At 41.0% G+C, this 13365-nt stretch overlaps 1 pseudogene; it reads right to left on the bottom strand.

Moving 5' to 3' along the window:
• Positions 1-4306: 4306 nt before the first annotated feature.
• LOC139663822 (uncharacterized) overlaps positions 4307-13365 on the bottom strand; it is a 66739-nt pseudogene continuing 57680 nt past the window's right edge.

The raw sequence follows: 13365 nt of genomic DNA, 5'->3' as shown, positions 1-13365 counted from the left end.
TGTTTCGAAATTTGGCCGTCTCAGCAGAATTCAATAAACATGCAGGTTAATTTCTGTGCTGATCATTCGTTGCAGGGACTGGGCTAGCATATTATGCACTGTGTAAAAGAAGCTAGCTTGTAGTATAGTATTTTATCATCAAATGTGATATGGATGTAGATTAGGGCTGAACGATTTTGAAAAAATATCTAATTGCGATTATTTTGACTGCAATTGCGATATGATTTGCAATATTAGAGGGAATGATCATTTTTACATCATTATTCTCATTTTCATTGAAAAACATATTAAATGATTATGGTGTGATTTTTGCGGGGATCTGTACCAAACAAAGATGTTTTCTTAAGTCTGTAGAATATGATGTGTAGGCCAGGACATCTCTGCAGCACGACAATATTTTATTTAAAATGGTATTTTGACACACATTTCGCCTTTAACAAATATTGCGTCTCCTGCGATTTGAAAATTTCACTAGGCCATATTGCGATTTCGATAAAATTTCGATTAATTGTTCAGCCCTAATGTAGATTCACCATACAACCAGCGTGCAGAGCAATTTGTCACAACCCTGAAATCCATACTGCAACTGCTACACATGATGTACACATTAATGTACTGTATGTGATGCTTCACAGCATACCGCCATATCAACACGTATAGAGGTACTATTTTAATATTATGAGATACCGTACTGATACTAGTGTCGAAATAAGGGTAACTCCACTGTCGGAGGAATGTCCCACCAAGGTTTTGCTATTTCTTCCCATGGTGTATTAGATCACAGTGGTTTATGATGTACAGTGGTTAGACCCCATTGCTATGCTACCATATTTTTCATTCTGTGAAGCAAGGGTATTGTTTTGTCATTTTTCCACATAATTCCACTATTTGATTTTTGCATGTCTGCCAACCATGAGAAAGCAACTTCTGATCACAACCTACTGATACAATACTCCATTGATGCCTGCAACAGTGCTGAAGCTGCAACTTTTTTCTGGGGAAAGAATCCCTGCAGTGTGGGCATATTTTATCCCCCGCAATGTTTAAGTCATGAGACAGATCTTCAGTTCAGACAAGTTGTGAAGGCGTCCTTTTTCTCTTTGTCTCTCTCTCTCTCTCTCTCCCCCCCCCCCCCATTTTTCTTCTCCCTCTCTTTCCCTTTCCTCTCACACTGCACTCTTGTTCTCTCTCTCCCTCCTCCACATCTAAACTGAGGGAATCAAACATTCCATAAACAATAGGCAACAATCAAAATGTGCAACAAAACACTAATAGTAATGTAATGTTATTATGAACAGCTACTGTTAAAGTACACAAGATTCACTGGACTAGGCAAAAGTTAGTGCAAATAACATGTTAGTCAAATGCATATTTGGTGAGTTTTAGTAAACATTTATTGGATGCAGAGCCTAGCGCTCGTACGTAACTAGCTGAAAAAATGCTAGCCTAGCTTACCTGAAACTAGACTATTATAGCTATGTAGTTAAGCTAGTTAGCTAGGCTGCCATGAATGCCATGGTCATGCATGAATAAAAAAGGTCTTTGCCATAATTTTTATGCCTCCACGCCGGCAACAGCCACGGCCGGAGGCATTATGTTTTCGGGTTGTCCGTACGTACGTACGTCGCATTCTCATGAACGCGATATCTCAGGAACTAGAGGGAATTTCTTCAAATTTGGCACAAACGTTCACTTTGACTCAAGGATGAACTGATAAGAATTTGGTGGTCAAAGGTCAAGGTCACTGTGACCTCACAAAAGATGTTTTTGGCCATAACTCAAGAATTCTTATGCTAATTATGACAAAATTTCACACAAATGTCTAATAGGATAAAATGATGAAGTGATGACATTTTATATCCAAAAGTTCAAAGGTCAACTTCACTGTGACATCATAATGTTTTGCTTACCACTGTAGCCGAGAAAACGATCTTGGGTCATTCTACAAAAACAGTGGAAGTGCTGTCACTTACTTTTGCAGACACCGAAATCCTTTAAGTTGACCTAATAATCACATTAATTATATATGTTCAATAAATAAAGACTGTCCTTGCAATGATAAAACAGAGTTTATTGGCGGAGGCATACAACCGCAAGGCAGTTATTTCTGGTTTCATTATATTTTGACCAGAGTTCCTTCTTTGCCAGTCGAGTTGGCCTAGCTAACTAGGTAACTTCTGAAACACTGTGATTCTTTGGCTCTGCCCACTGAGGTTTAACTTAACCAATGAGATTATTTCTGCCTCCAGAGCAGCTCTGCCTCTATGAAATGTTTGTATAACTAAATCTCCAATCTGCTAGCTAAACATTAGAAGCTGCATGGATTCAAGACAATGTGCTCACCAGAGCAAGCCTAACATCGGCATGTTTTCAGTCCTAGAGTCCTAAAATTCATTATCATAGCAAGCTGCACAAGGAACACTACAAGATCCATGTTAGCCCTCACGCTTTTTTCATCTTTCTCATATTTTGTCAGAATTAAAGATAACTATAAACAAAAAAAAATAAAAAACATCTCTGCAGGGCTGGAACCTACGAAACTTGATCACATCACAAATTACACTTGCCGTTGTGTAATTTTCTATTTACTTTAGTTTTTATTGTGTTTTTTTGTCTGTTGTTATTGTGTTTTATGTCTGTATGTATGTTTATGCTTTATTTCCTCTGTGAAGCACTTTGTGATGTCTCTGCTCTCAAAAGGTGCTATATAAATAAAGTTACTTACTTACTTACTTACTTACAGGATGGCTAGAGCTCCAGATACCTCAGGTTAGCTCAAAATTAGGAAAGACAGTTTGTAATTGTAATTTAATGCCCCTCATTTCTTTATTTGAATGCATTTGCCTTCATTGATGGTGTTGTTTTGTTTTGTAGCTTGGCACGATTAAATGAGGATCCTTCCCTCATCGTTTTTACACCAAGATTTAAATAAAGGTGATAATAATAATTCTCACATCCAAATCCAAATCTGGTGTGGTAGTTTGGAAGCTATTTCTTATATACATACAGTAGGGAATACCGATCACCTCCCTTCTAATTGTACTCCACGCGACGCAGCCTCCCTGAGCGGCGGTACCTCTGCTGCTCAATGGCGCAGAGAGAGGCAGCCATGAATAAAACACAGCCAGGCGGAAGGAATCGCTCTCGCTGGAAGGTGTTCATACGGATCGTGCACAGGAATGCGACACAAAACGATGAATCGGAAGCTCCTGAGCAAGGCCTTTTTCACGGCCTTCACTTTACTGTTAAGGCAGGCCCAATATTCTGTAAGGGGGAGACAGAAAAAGAGGAGAAGAAGAGAAGAAGGCCTGTTTTGTTTGGTGCCAGATTAGTTAAGTAGAAACTATATTAAACTCTACAGCAGCTTTCTTCAGGGGCCCTGTAAGACTATTTTTTATTTGTGGCAGCACACACACAAACACACACACACAGGTTGCTAGTTTCCAGTTCCCAATCTCTCTTTATTCCAATACTAATACTAAACAAAATAAAGCCTGAAAAGTTTACATCACCAGTTTTATAACCAAGGATGTAGTAGGATGTAACCCACCTTTTTATTTGGAGGAATAATTTATCTACCTTTTTACAGGCTGACATAACCCTTTAGGACATAAATTCACTGTACACATTACATTAAGTAGTATAAAATTAATCTTAATTGTATTGTTTCTCTGTGTTCTGTCTGGTATGCTGGATTGAATGTGTTTTGAATACCTGGCTACAACTAAATTTCCCCTAGTGGGATAATACAATTTGACTTGACTTGACTTGATCTCAATCTCAATCTTGATATTCTTTATGCTCCCCTTGTCGATGACCCGCTCTCACTGTCCCTCCTAGTATAAAGCCTCTTCATTTAATTTTTAACCCAAAATCTATTTTGCATGAAGAAACAACCTGTCACATATCAACATCTTGGGGAATAACTGTGTTTTCCTACCTCACAGTCCAGGAGACTGGACAGATTTCTTACTGAAAAACACACATCATAAATTATTTGTTTGCTGTAATTTCTTCTTCTTCTTCTTCTTCTTCTCCTTCTTCTTCTTCTTCTTCTTCCTATTATGTTGGCTAAAGGTACTGCATAAGTATAAAAAAAAAAGATTGCATTATTTTTTTCAGCAAGAGATAGCATATTGATAGCCTAAGAAATTAGGACATGACAACCATGATTATTTCAATGTGTTTTACTGAAGGAAACGTAGCTATAACATACTTGAACTTTTTGGGAAACAGAAATAACATTCTTGAACTTAACTGTATTTTAGGAAGCATTTGAGCACCGAGCATATGGCTGTGTATTTCTCTATGGAGCACAAGTATGACCTGCAAGTCTGCAAGCATGGGCTTTACTGATGTATTTCATGCACTTGCAGCACACTGTGTTTGTTTTACAGTCCTTCTTTGAGGGGCAGAACTGGCATCTCTTCCTTTTGCTTCCCCCATCTGCAGAAGCCGAAGACGTCAGATCGTCATATGGATCAGGACCAGATTCAGCCCCCTAAGCAGCTTTCACAAGTGCTGCACAGGCTGCTGTGCGGGGGATCTGCTCCCCTCTTTCAATGCAGGGGGTTACAAGTGCCTTTCCCAGCTGCTCCAGAAACACCCTCCTCTTATTCCGCTTGTCAGGCATCCAGGTTGACCTCATTCCAGATGATGAAGGCATTGTAAGAGGACACATCGATGATGTTGTAAAAGATGACCAGGGGCCAGCGGGCAGTCATCCTCTTACAGCTGTAAGTTCCACTCACCTTGTCCAGACTGTCCACACCTCCTTTGGGACGGTTGTGGTCAAGGATGATGTCTGGCTTCCTGTCCTCGCGATCACTGACCTCAGCATCCTTGTGCAGTGTGCTCATGAGGACCACATTCTTGTTCTTCTTTGGGCAGTAAGAACCAAGAGTGGGGGTGGGGGTGAAGGCAAACATGGATGACAAGACCTCTCTCCCCAATGTTGCAAGGAGTGCAGCGGGGAGCTCAGGCTTGTTCTTCCTAATTGTGCCGATCATGGTTATCTTGCTCTTCAAGAGCTGCTGGCCAAGCTCATATAAGGTGAAAAAATTGTCACATGTAACATTGTGCCCCCCCAGACCTTTGGTCATGTCTAGCACAACACTCATCCCTTGATTCGTCTCCGGGGCTCCACTGGTAGTTCCCTGTGTACACTTGCATGTTCCAAGCGTAGCTGGATTGTGCGTCACAGGCCGCCCATATCTTGATTCCATACTTCCCTGACTTGCTGGGCCGGAAAGGACAGCGACCTTTTGACAGACAAAAAGAGAGATTGATATTTCTTTTTGTTATTCCATGTCACAGAACATACAGTAATACAATAAATCAATTTGTAAACTAGAAGGGCACGCGGAGAGCGCAGACCTCCGCCAAGGTTTGTGCTATTATTGCTTGTTCGTGATCCGGATCTGCTCCAAAATTGAATGGGTTCTTCCTTGGCCCATGCTACACCCTTCCACGAAGTTTCATGGAAATCGGGCCAGTAGTTTTTCCATAATCCTGCTAACAGACAAACAAACAGACAAACAAACAAATGGCACCGAAAACATAACCTCCTTGGCAGAGGTAATAATTACAGCAGTAGGTAATAAAACTGAAGAGCACTTATAATACAGATCTGAACATTAGAATTTACCTCTGAATGGAACTTGCCACTGTCACTTCAGCTCCAGCGTTGTAAAGCCAAGGCAGACGCACCACCCACTTATCCCAGACATCCCTGATTGCCGCCAGTTTGTCTGTGACACGTCGCACAGGTTTTAACTTACGGTTGTCAAATCTGATAATCCTTGAGAAAGTGTGAAACATCAGAGGCATTGTGGCACGAAAAATTGCCCTTCTACTTTCAGCATCCCAAAGACTGGAGGCTGCCTGGCCTCGGGACCTGTATACACCAGCTAAGATCAGCAGCCCCATGTAGGCATGCAGGTCTATCTTGTCTAGCCTCTGCCAGTGTTCTCCATACTTGCGGGAACCCTCCATATTGGTCATCTCCAGGATGATTTTTTCAATGGCTGGTGTGATGACAAGTTGGAAGGTTAAGGCAATGTCCTTGGCCTGGGAAAATGACAGTTTAGTATTTCTATTTATCACATATTGGTCAGCCGTCCTTCACCACCTATATGCCATTCAATGATGAGGACCAGGTTATCTTCCCATTCTTGGACAAAAGAATGAAAAGAATGAATCAAGAATCAAAAGAATGTCTCCCTTTCACCTTCATGGTCTTTAGGGATTTCTTCATCATCGGACAATGGCTCATCATGCTCCGGGTTGTACTCCTCATGGTCCTCTTCTTCAGATATCTCCTCCTCTTCTATTGCATCGCCTTGATCCTCCTGGACATCTTCAGAAAAAATCTGGTCAATGACCTCTAGGACAGTGAACTGTGCACTCATGGCTTCAGCACAGAGAGAAATGGGGGTACTGGAATACGAAGCACCTTTAAAACATTATGACCCCACCTCTGACTTTATTTCTATTCAAATTTATTCATCTACTCAAATAGCCATGATCCTGATCATTTATTGCATGTCTGCTCAAGCGGAAATCCTGCTGCAGTTCAGCCTCCATGTTGAACCACAGACGGAGGATGGGCACAATGTTGTTCAGTCTGGCACAGGAGGCAAGATGGCCAGTCTGGAATAGAAATTAATGCATGTAAGATGTAGGCATGATTTCTATAATGTTAGAAAACACAGACAAATGGCCCAGTGCAATCAGTTTGTAATCTGTTCTGATTTAATAGGCCCCTCAAACCATCTGGGCCATCTCTCATGAATGGCCTGCGTTTATTTTGTTGATGTTTTGGAAAGAGTGAAGCATTTCAGAAACATAACAGGCTAACGTTACTGTAATAGGATAGTTTTTTCACAAGAATAAAAACATTTGAAAATAAATACTGTAACCGTTGTTTTGACAACTTCTCAATATAAACACAGACTGACCTGTTAGCCGTTATAGCTAGCTAACGTTAGCTACATTAGCCTTCTGTAAAGTATTTTATTACAAAACCAGGGTTTTTCCTGCATAGAAAATTACGAGGCAGCCGCCTCGACCGACAAAAGTCCGGTGTCTGCATGAAGATAAAAGAGTATTTCATTACAAGCGGTGAGCTCAGTGGATTTCTGTCATTTGTAACTGCAATGACAACTGGCACTGTGGCGCTATCGTAATCAGCACAATAACCCTTTGAGCTCTACATAACTCCCACAATTAACAATAGATAGGTAATGAAATACCCTGAATCAATACTGATGTGCATGTAAATGTGCTTGTCATTCCATACTCTGTGTGAGAAAATAGCAATGTTAGAGCCAGACGAAAAAGAGAAATTTCCCCAGTGGCTTCAGTTTGGGCGTCACCAACAAGTTGAGTGTTGGAACTCCATTTGATGCCATGCATTTACTGTATGTGTGTTCATGTGTGCTTATATGTCTGTGTATGTGCATATTTTTGTACGTGAGAGAGAAAGAGACAGGGAGACACAGATTAAGAGAAAATGGCCTCAGGTTCTTTACCATGCTTCATAGTTACGACAAATAAATACTTCAATTAGCCTGTAGCTGATTTAATAACCGCCGGGTCAAAAATGATGGTGATGGTGTACAGCTTTTATAAAAATATAAAAAAGATAAATCTTTCACTTTTATAATTGTAAGATCACTCCAGAAGAGCTAATTTTTGACCCAAGGACAACACCAAGGCAGCAAAAAAGCAGATTTTCTCAGTATAAACAGTAATTGATCTTTGTTCATATTAGTGGCTGTTTGCCTTGACCTCCGTTTTTATTTATCACTACATCACTGGTTGTAACATACAAAGTAATGGCAGTGCAGCTATAACGAGTTATCCTTTGAGAGTTTATCTTCCCCAGTTTCTTGTTATTCTGGTCTTAGGTGGCCAGCGATCCACTGCTTACCCCCGGACAATCGCTGAGCCCACGGATATTTAATTAGAGCTCATTAAAAGGACGTCATGAAAGAAATGTGGCTCCTTGCCACTGCCGCTTAGATACAGGGAGTCTATTTGGCTGAAGTCTACGACAGGTCTTCATTTCTCTGCTTAATCCACCTCGTCTAGCAGACCACTGACAGCTCCTCTTTGTCTGGGCCTCATTCAGGTTTGGATTGAAACTTGGGAGGGAAGGCGAGAAGGAGGGAGGGAGGGGGGGCTCTTATGAGAAACGTGGAGACGCAACAATACCACTGCTATTTCTGGACCTGATTGTTTGCGTTTCTGAAGTGTCCGTGGGATGGAGGGGCGGTCAGCTTTTTTGACATAAAAGGGATGATCCTTGCATTCAGCGGGCAAACTGCAGGACGGTTTAGCCTCCAGGTTTGACTGCTCTGCATCTCCGGTCTGCACAAGGAAGCAGGTGATGGAGCAATCACTGGGCAACAAGGCAACGCAAATCTGCGTCAGGATCCGTCAAGTGACAACAAATATTGTCTCTCTTCATTGTTGCTTTGATTAGCGTTATTGTTCATCTCAGGGGCTTTATCGCCCACAGAACATTATTTCATTTTGGAGAGCCAACAGACTGCCAAGCGTTTTTTTTCTCTCTCTCTGTTATTTCACAGCCCTTGCCACCCAAAACCCCTCTTCGTGCTCAACAGGCCATGACAGTGCTCACAGAGCCAATCCGAGCGTGACACTATTGTGGCTGAATGTGTCCGGATGAGTTTTTCCTGGGATGTGTGCTGAGCTCAAATGGTTTGTGTGTCAGTGGCCCAGGAGGCAGGCTCATCCTGGAAACAGGATCATGACAGGCCCCAGAGGTCGGTGTCAGGGGGGAAAGATAGGATTAGGCTTATTCCCACACCTCTGCTGATCAATCCAATGGATCAACACAGACGGCACGCACCTATATCGCTGATACTGGAGGGGGGGGGATGTAACTCCTTTATGTTCTTACATGGTGTGAAGGTTTACATGGTCCTTGAGAGATACAGCAGTTTCCATTGATGATTAATTTGATTTTGCTGATGAATTGTCCAATTTCTTTGAAAAGCAAACTGAAAGCATTTCTTTTTACTATAGCCTATGATTAGCTGTCACTTCTTCCATGTGTTTTATGTATCTTTGTAGTTTTGTATATATATCTCTGTACATATGTTTCTGTTTCTTAAATGTGAAGCACATTGAGTTGCCTTGTGTATGAAATGTGCTCTGTAAATAAATTTGACTTGTCTTGACTTGAATTATTAGGGATGGGACGATATATCAAAATTCAATATATCGCAGAATCACAAATGAGATGCTAGCCCATCACAATTTCACAAGTTCTTCATCCAAATTATATTATTGGCACTTTGTAATGACATTTTTAAATTGTTGTTTACATTCTAGCAAGCCAGTGCCATAGCCAGTGCCTCAGAAATAAACATAATTCTGCAGTCATACATTGTTGTCATTGAACTACGTATATTTCTTACATTGTACTGTGGTTGTATCAGATCGTGAACCCCATATCGTGTATCGAATTGTATCATGAGATTATAATATCATCCCATCCCTATGAATTATAAATGATGTTTTCAGATCAATAATCTGAAAAGGAGGTTGTTTTTCTAAAGCCCTGAAAAGTTTGGACTTGTTGGTGATACAGTGCTTTGGATACGACAGCAGCAACATGCTGTGGGACGATGGGACTGACTGTGTTATTTTTCAGCTGACCCCCATTTTCAATCATTGAATGTCGAATAGTAACAGCAGGAAAGCCAGGCACTGCCGGTGCGTCTGGCCAAAACACGCTGTCTTTCCACCCAGTTATTTGTTATGTCATTATAGTGCTGATGCCATTTTAGTTATGAGAAAGTAGCATTTGGCATGTTTAATTTTTGTTTGTTTGGTTCCCATGGCCATTCTGAGGATTGCTTAGGTGTCTCTTGTCTCTTAAAAACATTTATCCATTAACTCTTTTGCAATCATCTGCATTAGAGTACACAACTGCCAGTAATGGACAAATCCCTAAATGACTGTTCGCAATTAAAATGGCTGGTCCGTCACAAACCATTCAACCCCAAATGAATGTTTGTCTTGGGGCACAAATAATGTACCTCTCTAATTAATTTGAAAGAGAAGAATATTTTTCCCCTGATGTGTGAGGCAGACGGCAAATTCCATTTTGAAGGTCAAGCCATAGTTTCTACATTTTTCTGTCCATTAGGGCTGCATGATTAATTGGATTTTTAATTATGTTGCCATTTCAATTAAGGCTGTCAGTGTGATGATTGGCAAAAGCCCAGCACGCCCATGGTTTTATTAGGCAGTGATGAAATTGTCAAACAGGACACGTGATGTTTTATTCATAATTTGCGACTTCCACACCACTTGCCGCTATATTTCCGCTGTCAGAAACAAAGGCTTGTTTTGACATTTGTCTCCGAGAATGAGAGGAGCCGAGGGCAGAAAATGAATGTGTTCTTAGAATAATAATGTACATAAAAGCTCTATCACAAAAATCCTATTCAACATGACATGGTTTGAAATCTTGGCAGGATATAGAGAAGGATAACGGTGCTAGGTTTGATCGTTTTTTCACATTTGTAATGTTTGATGTAATTCTGTCCCAGTGGGTATGCATTAATGTTATATTATATTTATGAAATTGCCTGTGAATGTGAAAGTCCTCTACCATACAGTAACTGTCCATGGGAATGGATTTTAACATGCAATATATATGTAACATTTTCACTAAATATCAATAAACTCTAATAGAAAACTCCATGGGATTAATTCCGAAATGCTATACAGTGTATCCACTTTGGGAAAAACAATCATTGCCTTAAGCTTATTATTCAATATTTCTAAAAAAAAAAAAATACAATATATAAAATATTTTTTTTGGTCATTAATTTTGTCAACGGAGGAGTTTGCCTACTGTAAGTTACCTAATGTTCTAAGAAATTACCATAATTTGTTTTAGTTTTGCACCACAAGTAGCTGTCAGTTTTATTCAAATAATGGATACTTCATTTTGGAACAAAGCGGCCGAGGCGTGACTGAACACTCTGCCCTCTGTTTATCTCCCTCGGCCAACTTTGGAAGGCGCCTCTTGCTTGCGGTGCGGCGGCCAAAATTGAATGTCAACGGCTTGTTTACTTTAGTCCTCTTTTATTGCTGACTCTCGCAACTTAGTGCCAAACGGTGGTCCTTTGCTCCATCACTCGCCTGCTTCCTTTGCATAACATATTTCACACATTGGTGTTCCCATTATAACCCGCCAAAGCCCCAGTGTCGTCCCATTCAAGAGTTTAAACACACAGACCATTAGGCTCGTCTGTATTGACACAAGCGCATTTGCACATCTACTCAGAGTGGCCTCGTGGTGAGGGAGAGCGTCCAGTAACTGAAAGATCACAGGTTTGATTTCCGCAACGGCCGAGGTGTGACCATTACCTGCTTATTCATTGTAAGTCACTCTGGATAGGAGCACCAGCTAAATGCCTAAAATGTAAATGTACTCCCCAAAATAGTCAAATAGCTTAGTCTGACTCAACCTGATATTGATCCGTTGTTTACTTTTTTCAGCTGGTCCAATTCACTCACACTGCTCTAAATCAAGTAGTAAACAAAAGCCACGTGCTTGCAAATGTCCTACTTCCAGATTTACACGCTGAAAATCATTTTGGGGTTTTCAGGACACGACTGAATACGAATGATTTGTCAAGGCTCGGTGTGGTAAACAACACTTCTGTTCCAAAGCAGGGGTTCAGACGCTGATATCACCAAAGAGGGCTGGAAGTGATGCAATCTTATGATAACCTGCTCCCAACTGCTTTACAGGGAAGACGAGTGAGCTGGGAGCGGATGAGTGAGCAGATGAAAAATGTCGATGTACAGTGTTCCTGACAACAAGATATCACTACACAGTGGTTTTCTCACTTCACGACTGCTCCAGGCTTCACTTGACAGGCAGACCACCTCTCTCAGACGGAAACAGGGTGCAGGTTTTGTGGGCCACACCCACGTTCGATCAGGGTGTTTTCACCCACCCAAACAAAACGCTCCAGAGTTTGATTCGACCACTCCAAGCAGGGCAGGTGTGAAAGCACTCTAAGGGTGAGATCACAGCTACAGTTTGTTTTCTTTGATCTGAACCATAGTTGAAAAGTTTACTTTGTTGCATTTTTGTATTTGGTTTGTTTTGGTTCACACTGCCCAGTTACAAGTGAACCAGGCTTGTAAACAAAAGTCACATGGACTCACAAGTAGCTCGTTTATTAGACAGAGTTTTGTTTACCTGTCATGCTACAAGATTAGAAATTTTGACAACCAGGCAGTGGAGGGAGTCAAAACCAATTGATTCCTGTCCCTGTAACTTTAGCTAAGCATGATGGACTTGTTGCTGTGATTTCCCTTCCCTGGTGTTCATACCTGGCAAGAACACATGGAGAAATAACTGAATATGAGCATCGGTCGAGACTGCAGTTTGCCCTTGGTTCATTTTGTTATGCTAGGCTTTCCAAGTATGAGGAGCTGCTGGCTATCAGATGTCAACATCTGTCGTCTTATACCCATAAAACGATCAAACAGTGAACAACATGCTCATAAAACTGTATGTTTTGGGGTGGTTTCCTTGACAAATGTCATTGTTGTCACCTGGCCAAATGAACCAAACTAAAGGAGTAAACAGTCCAGAGTTTGGGTGGGCAAAGTGAATGAGTGAATTCTCTCCCTTTCCTCCAGAGGTATTGTCTAGAGTACAGCAGAAGAGTGCGGTTGTACTGGGCAGCATCAAGGTGTGAATTTGTGCAACCTTGTACGTGTGAAGCAGGGTGTCACTGAAAAAGAGTGTGTGTGCTCAGTCAACATTCCCTGGAAAAATAAAGGTTAAAAAAAATGAACAAAAATACATGAAAACAATATTGTTCCCCTCCTCAAGGGAAGCCATACAAGTTCTCACCCAGCTGGAGGGAAAGTGGAATACTAGGAAGCAAAGGGGATTCTCTCTTATGAGTGTGTGTTTATTGTTTACAGCGATATAATCAATGTTGTTCTTTAGTAACTTTCTTTTAAAATGTTTTTAAATAGTCAAGCTACCATTGTCCAAATGCTTTATGATAGAACTTGTGAGTTTTGGCTGGGAGAAAATGTAAGTGCATCATAAGCTTATTCTCAAGTGACTGTTCATCGACTCATAATCACTGTAAACTCATAAAACACCGTAGCTCGTTAAAGTGAAAGCAAAACACTCTCTTGGGTACTTTATGCACACAGATGGGCGTTGCTGTGGCAAATAAGAGAGCTCAAGATCAAGTTGCTTTTATTGCTACACAGCCAAGCCGGTGGGATCTGTTTCAGTGCAGATGGAAAATATCACATTTCCAAAATCGACATTTAAAGTAT

The sequence above is a fragment of the Centroberyx affinis genome, unplaced genomic scaffold (genome assembly GCF_046629955.1).
Source record: "Centroberyx affinis isolate AG114_WGS23_722 - 3 ecotype Tasmania unplaced genomic scaffold, CSIRO-AGI_Caff_v1 ptg004126l_1, whole genome shotgun sequence".
NCBI lineage: Eukaryota > Metazoa > Chordata > Actinopteri > Beryciformes > Berycidae > Centroberyx > Centroberyx affinis.
The sequence above is the reverse complement of the archived record's forward strand: the minus strand, read 5'-3'. Positions and strand labels throughout refer to the sequence as shown.